We start from the raw sequence: 7,177 nt of genomic DNA, 5'->3' as shown, positions 1-7,177 counted from the left end.
TTTGGGCATTTGAATCTAGGTGGGAATTCGAAGCTGGGTGGGGAGGAAGTGCTTTATATCCCTGGTAAGTGACTGGTAAGTAGTGTTTCTGTTTTTCTGTTTCTTTTCATTGGTATATTTATTTATTTTTTCTTTGTTTTTTGTTGTTGAAATTGTAGTTGTTGAAGTTAACCGAAGGTTTAAGACACGGCAGGAGATCTCAGACCCGTGTCATGCTCCTCGTGTGCGATGTGGGAGCTCAGGGACACGTCCACTGTCCCTGGCTCCTTCACGTGCAAGAAGTGTGTCCAGCTGCAGCTCCTGTTAGACCACTTGATGGCTCTGGAGCTGCGGATGGACTCACTTTGGAGCATCCGCGATGCAGAGGACGTCGTGGACAGCACGTTTAGCGAGTTGGTCACACCGCAGGTGAAAGGTACTGAGGGAGATAGGGAATGTGTGACCAAAAGACAGAGCAAGAGTAGGAAGGCAGTGCAGGTGTCCTCTGCGGTCATCTCCATGCAAAACTGATATACCGCTTTGGATACTGTTGAGGGAGATGGCTCACCAGGGGAAGGCAGCAGTAGCCAGGTTCATGGCACCGTGGCTGGCTCTGCTGCGCAGCTGGGCAGGAAGAAGAATGGCAGGGCTATAGTGATAGGGGACTTAATTGTAAGGGGAATAGACAGGCGGTTCTGCGGACGCAATCGAGACTCCAGGATGGTATGTTGCCTCCCTGGTGCAAGGTTCAAGGATGTCTCGGAGCGGCTGCAGGACATTCTGGGGGGGGGGGGGGGGGGAGGGTGAACAGCCAGCTGTCGTGGTGCACATAGGCACCAACGATAAAAAACGGGACGAGGTCCTACAAGCTGAATTTAGGGAGCTAGGAGTTAAACTAAAAAGTAGGACCTCAAAGGTAGTAATCTCAGGATTGCTACCAGTGCCACGAGCTAGTCAGAGTAGGAATGTCAGGATAGAGAGGATGAATACGTGGCTCGAGAGATGATGCAAGAGGGGAGGGCTCAAATTCCTGGGACATTGGAACCAGTTCTGGGGGAGGTGGGACCAGTACAAACCGGACGGTCTGCACCTGGGCAGGACTGGAACCGATGTCCTAGGGGGGGTGTTTGCTTGAGCTGTTGGGGAGAGTTTAAACTAATGTGGCAGGGGGATGGGAACCGCTGCAGGAAGTTGGAAGGTAGTAAAACAGGGACAGAAATAAAAGGCAGTAAAGGGGAATGTGTAAGGCAGAGAAGCCATAGTCAAAAATCAAAAAGGGCGACAGTACAAGGTACAGTGACTGAGGGGAGCTCAGTGAATAGGACCAGGAATACTAAAAGAAATAAAACGGGAAGTGAAAACATTAATGGTAAGCGACGCGGCAGGTTTTTACATGAAGATATGGGTTGAACGACAAAGAAAATTAGGAGAAAAGTTAAGAGGAAATATAACTTAGGAGAGGTTACTGATCGACGTGTTAAGATTCAGAACAGAGGTAAAAAGCCAACATAAGTGTACTTTACCTGAATGCTCGTAGTATTCGGAATAAGGTAAATGAGTTGATGGCGCAAATCATCGTGAATGACTGTGATTTGGTGGCCATTACTGAAACATGGTTAAAGGATGGTCACGACTGGGAGTTACATATCCGAGGGTATCAAACTTTTCGGAAGGACAGAGTGGATGGTAAGGGAGGTTGTGTAGCTCTGTTATTTAAGGATGACATCCGGGCAACAGTAAGGGATGACATCGGTGCTATGGAGGATAAGGTTGAATCCATTTGGGTGGAAATCCAGAATAGTAAGGCGAAAAAGGTCACTGATAGGAGTAATCTATAGGCCACCAAATAGTAACATTATGGTGGGGCAGGCAATAAACAAAGAAATAACAGATGCATGTAGAAATGGTACAGCAGTTACCATGGGGGATTTTAATCTACATGTTGATTGGTTTAACCAGGTCGGTCAAGGCAGCCTTGAGGAGGAGTTTATAGAATGTATCCGCGATAGTTTCCGAGAACAGTATGTAATGGAACCTACGAGGGACCAAGCGGGCCTAGATCTGGTCCTGTGTAATGAGACAGGATTGATTCAGGATCTCATAGTTAGGGATCCTCTCGGAAGGAGCGATCACAATATGGTGGAATTTAAAATACAGATGGAGGGTGAGAAGGTAAAATCAAGCACTAGAGTTTTGTGCTTAAACAAAGGAGATTACAATGGGATGAGAGAAGAACAAGCTAAGGTAGACTGGGAGCAAAGACTTTATAGTGAAACAGTTGAGGAACAGTGGAGAACCTTCCAAGTGATTTTTCACAGTGCTCAGCAAAGGTTTATATCAACAAAAAGGAAGAACGGTAAAAAGAGGGAAAATCGACCGTGGATATCTCAGGAAATAAGGGAGAGTGTCAAATTGAAGGAAAAAACATACAAAGTAGCAAAGACTAGAGGACTGAGAAATCTTTAGGGGGCAACAGAAAGCTACTAAAAAAGCTATAAAGAAGAGTAAGATAGATTATGAGAGTAAATTTGCTCAGAATATAAAAACAGATAGTAAACGTTTCTACAAACACATAAAACAAAAAAGAGTGGCTAAGGTAAATATTGGTACTTTAGAGGATGAGAAGGGAGATTTAATAATGGGAGATGAGGAAATGGCTGAGGAACTGAACAGGTTTTTTGGTTCGGTCTTCACAGTGGAAGACACAAATAACATGCCAGTGACTGATGGAAATGAGGCTATGACAGGTGAGGACCTTGAGAGGATTGTTATCACCAAGGAGGTAGTGATGGGCAAGCTAATGGGGCTAAAGGCAGACAAGTCTCCTGGACCTGATGGAATGCATCCCAGAGTGCTAAAAGAGATGGCTAGGGAAATTGCAAATGCACTAGTGATAATTTACCAAAATTCACTGGACTCTGGGGTGGTCCCGGCGGATTGGAAATTAGCAAACGTGACACCACTGTTTAAAAAAGGAGGTAGGCAGAAAGTGGGTAATTATAGGCCAGTGAGCTTAACTTCGGTAGTAGGGAAGATGCTGGAATCTATCATCAAGGAAGAAATAGCTAGGCATCTGGATGGAAATTGTCCCATTGGGAAGACGCAGCATGGGTTCATAAAGGCCAGGTCGTGCCTAACTAATTTAGTGGAATTTTTTGAGGACATTAACAGTGCGGTAGATAACGGGGAGCCAATGGATGTGGTATATCTGGATTTCCAGAAAGCCTTTGACAAGGTGCCACACAAAAGGTTGTTGCATAAGATAAAGATGCATGGCATTAAGGGGAAAGTAGTAGCATGGATAGAGGATTGGTTAATTAATAGAAAGCAAAGAGTGGGGATTAATGGGTGTTTCTCTGGTTGGCAATCAGTAGCTAGTGGTGTCCCTCAGGGATCAATGTTGGGCCCACAACTGTTCACAATTTACATAGATGATTTGGAGTTGGGGACCAAGGGCAATGTGTCCAAGTTTGCAGACGACACTAAGATAAGTGGTAAAGCAAAAAGTGCAGAGGATACTGGAAGTCTGCAGAGGGATTTAGATAGGCTAAGTGAATGGGCTAGCGTCTGGCAGATGGAATACAACGTTGACAAATGTGAGGTTATCCATTTTGGTAGGAATAACAGCAGAAGGGATTATTATTTAAATGATAAAATATTAAAACATGCTGCTGTGCAGAGAGACCTGGGTGTGCTAGTGCATGAGTCCCAAAAAGTTGGTTTTCAGGTGCAACAGGTGATTAAGAAGGCAAATGGAATTTTGTCCTTCATTGCTAGAGGGATGGAGTTTAAGACTAGGGAGGTTCTGCTGCAATTGTATAAGGTGTTAGTGAGGCCACACCTGGAGTATTGTGTTCAGTTTTGGTCTCCTTACCTGAGAAAGGACGTACTGGCACTGGAGGGTGTGCAGAGGAGATTCACTAGGTTAATCCCAGAGCTGAAGGGGTTGGATCACGAGGAGAGGTTGAGTAGACTGGGACTGTACTCGTTGCAATTTAGAAGGATGAGGGGGGATCTTATAGAAACGTATAAAATTATGAAGGGAATAGATAGGATAGATGCGGGTAGATTGTTTCCACTGGCGGGTGAAAGCAGAACTAGGGGGCATAGCCTAAAAAGAAGGGGAAGTAGATTTAGGACTGAGTTTAGGAGGAACCTCTTCCCCCAAAGGGTTGTGAATCTATGGAATTCCTTGCCCAGTGAAGCAGTAGAGGCTCCTTCATTAAATGTTTTTAAGATAAAGATAGATAGTTTTTTGAAGAATAAAGGGATTAAGGGTTATGGTGTTCGGGCCGGAAAGTGGAGCTGAGTCCACAAAAGATCAGCCATGATCTCATTGAATGGTGGAGCAAACTCGAGGGGCCAGATGGCCTACTCCTGCTCCTAGTTCTTATGTTCTTATGTATCCATCTTGTCAGTTCACCTCTGATGCCGTGTGACTTTACCTTCTGTACCAGTCTGCCATGAGGGACCTTGTCAAAGATCTTACTGAAGTCCACATAGACAACATCCACTGCCCTACCTTCATCAATCATCTTCATTACATCCTCAAAAACCTCGATCACGTTAGTGAGACTGGATCTCCCCTTCACTAAACTATGCACCCTCTCGCTAATACTTCCATTTGCTTCCAAATGGGGGTAAATCCTGTCTCGAAGAATCCTCTCTAATTTCCCCAGCACTGATGTAATGCTCACCGGCCTGTAATTTCCTGGATTATCCTTGCTACTCTTCTTAAACAAAGGAACAACATTAGCTGTTCCCCAGTCCTTTGGGACCCCACTTATAACCAGTGAGATACAAAGATTTCTGTCAAGGCCCCAGCAATTTCCTCCCTCAGTATTCTGCGGTAGTTTCAATCGGGCAGTGGGGACTTATGTACCTTAATGTTTTTCAAAGCACCGAACACCTCCTCGTTTTTGATCTCAATGTGACCCTGACTATCTACCCATCCTTCCCCAGACTCATCATCCACCAAGCTACTTATTCTCTTTGGTGAAGACTGATGCAAAGTACTCATTCAGTACCTCTTTAAACACGTGTAAAACCTTGAATTTTCCATAACCCTGTTTGCCAATGGCTTTTAGTGACCACTTTTAGCCCTCCTTATTGGTTGTTTAAGTTCCTTCCTATTTTACTTATCTTCCTGACGGTCATTATCTGCTCCCAGCCTTTTCAAATGTTTCCTTTTTCTTTTGGACTAGGTTCACAATATTCCTCGTTATCCGCGCTATCCAAGGTTCCCCAAACTTGCCATACTTATATTTCTTCTTCACAGGAACATGCCGGTGCTGAATTCCCATCAACTGACATTTGAAAGCCTTCCACATGCCAGATGTTGATTTACCCTCAAACATCCGCCCCCAATCTAAATTCTTCCATTCCTGCCGAATGTTGTTATTATTAGCCTTCCCCATTTTAGCACCTTTACCTGAGGACTACTCTTATATTTATCCAACAGTACCTTAAAACTTAATGAATTATGGTCACTGTTCCCGAAATGACCTCCTTCTGCGCCATAACTATTCTATGACAGATGGTCACCAAGGGTCGTTAATAGAGGAGCAGGTTCGATGGATCTTACGAGTTACTTTCTGCTCCCATGTCTTAAGTCCTTAAAAAAATCACTTTCCATCATTGGACGTCATACGAAATAAATCAGAATAACGAAATAAAAGTAGAGACAATCTTGTAAGGGAAGCAAAGATGGAAAATGAGTAAATATGGAAGGATTAGTGGGAGCACAAATGTCTGATATAAGCATACGAATACGACCCTAAAACACAGGGATTTCCCAATTAGGGATCAACAAAACAAACGGCTTGTAAAAGTAATGTCTGAGGTACAAAGTTTGTACTTACAACTATCTTCACTGAAGTCACAGTAAAGTCTCTATCTGTCAGGCTGTGCGTAGGTAGTTGTGAAATATATTCGAACCTAAGATTGAAACACTGTTGGATCCAAATAAATCAAGGGGTCTCTGGTGGTGGGGTGTAAAAGTGGAATTGTGGCGATGCTCAACCGGATCTAATTAAGTGCTGGAGCCGGTGTGTTGGGCCGCCAAGTATGACGCTTTCCGTCTTTCTGACGTGCACATGTTGAAGGAGAAGGTGCTGAACTATTATACAAACATAGCTGTGGCGACTCAGGTACAAAATGATCGTTTATTAACTAATGCGTTAGGAGAGCACAACGTCAGTGAAGGGTCTCTGGAGCTGACACTACCTAACTGAGAAAACCTGCGATATTTATACATTGTAGATCATTTAGGCAAGGCATTATTTACATTTGAACATTACCTGCTTCACACTTTTAAACTTTAAGTTACAGGTGTTCACCCAAGCTGAGTGGGTATTTTCTACACGTATCTTCCTTGGGCTCTTTCCCTAATCTCCTCCCCTGTTGCCAACACTGTTGGTTGTGACTGCATCTTTAGGTCTTAGAAAACCAAGTTAGACTAAAAAAACATGTGATTGAAGACCTTACAGGTGGCGTTTATCACAAGGTAAGACTTTCCTTAGCAGCGTTTGTGTCTTCTGCCACATCAGCATGTTGCTGGTTGGTGTCTTTATCCTGACTGTGTAATTCCCCCCTAGTGTTCTAATATATTGTATAATACATTATATAAGTTCACAAACTCCCTGAGGACCCACTGAATAGACTTGAATTATTGTCTGTACTATTACATTTTAAATACATGCTATTCATTAGTCCCTCGCTTACAAGGCAGGTATTAGATGGATGCGCCTCCTGTGTGAACCACAGGGCAATAGGCATTGTGACGATTTTGGTGATGCACTTCCGGTGCCTTGTTAGTGGTCTGGCAGCGTAAATCCCATTGGCTCTTTAAAGGTTTTCAGATCCAACGGATCATTTCCTCATTTCCTCAGCAGCAGGGTCACCAGAATCAATCAGCCGGCCTCACAGTGTTTCTTCTGCAGGATACCCTAAACATTACCATCACTGAATCCTCCACTATCAACATCCTGCGGGCTTGCCATGGACCAAGAAATTCAACTGGGTCCGCCATATAAATAACGTGTTACATAATCAGGTCAGAGGCCGGGAATACTACGGCGAGTAACTCACCTCCTGACCCAGCAAGCCTATCAACAAGGCACAAGTCAGAATTGTGATAGAATACTCTCCACTTGCCTGGATGAGTGCAGCTCCAACAACACTCAATAGGGTCAACTCC

Source organism: Scyliorhinus torazame, chromosome 4, assembly GCF_047496885.1.
Source record: "Scyliorhinus torazame isolate Kashiwa2021f chromosome 4, sScyTor2.1, whole genome shotgun sequence".
Taxonomy (NCBI): domain Eukaryota; kingdom Metazoa; phylum Chordata; class Chondrichthyes; order Carcharhiniformes; family Scyliorhinidae; genus Scyliorhinus; species Scyliorhinus torazame.
This window is presented reverse-complemented; position numbering follows the sequence as displayed.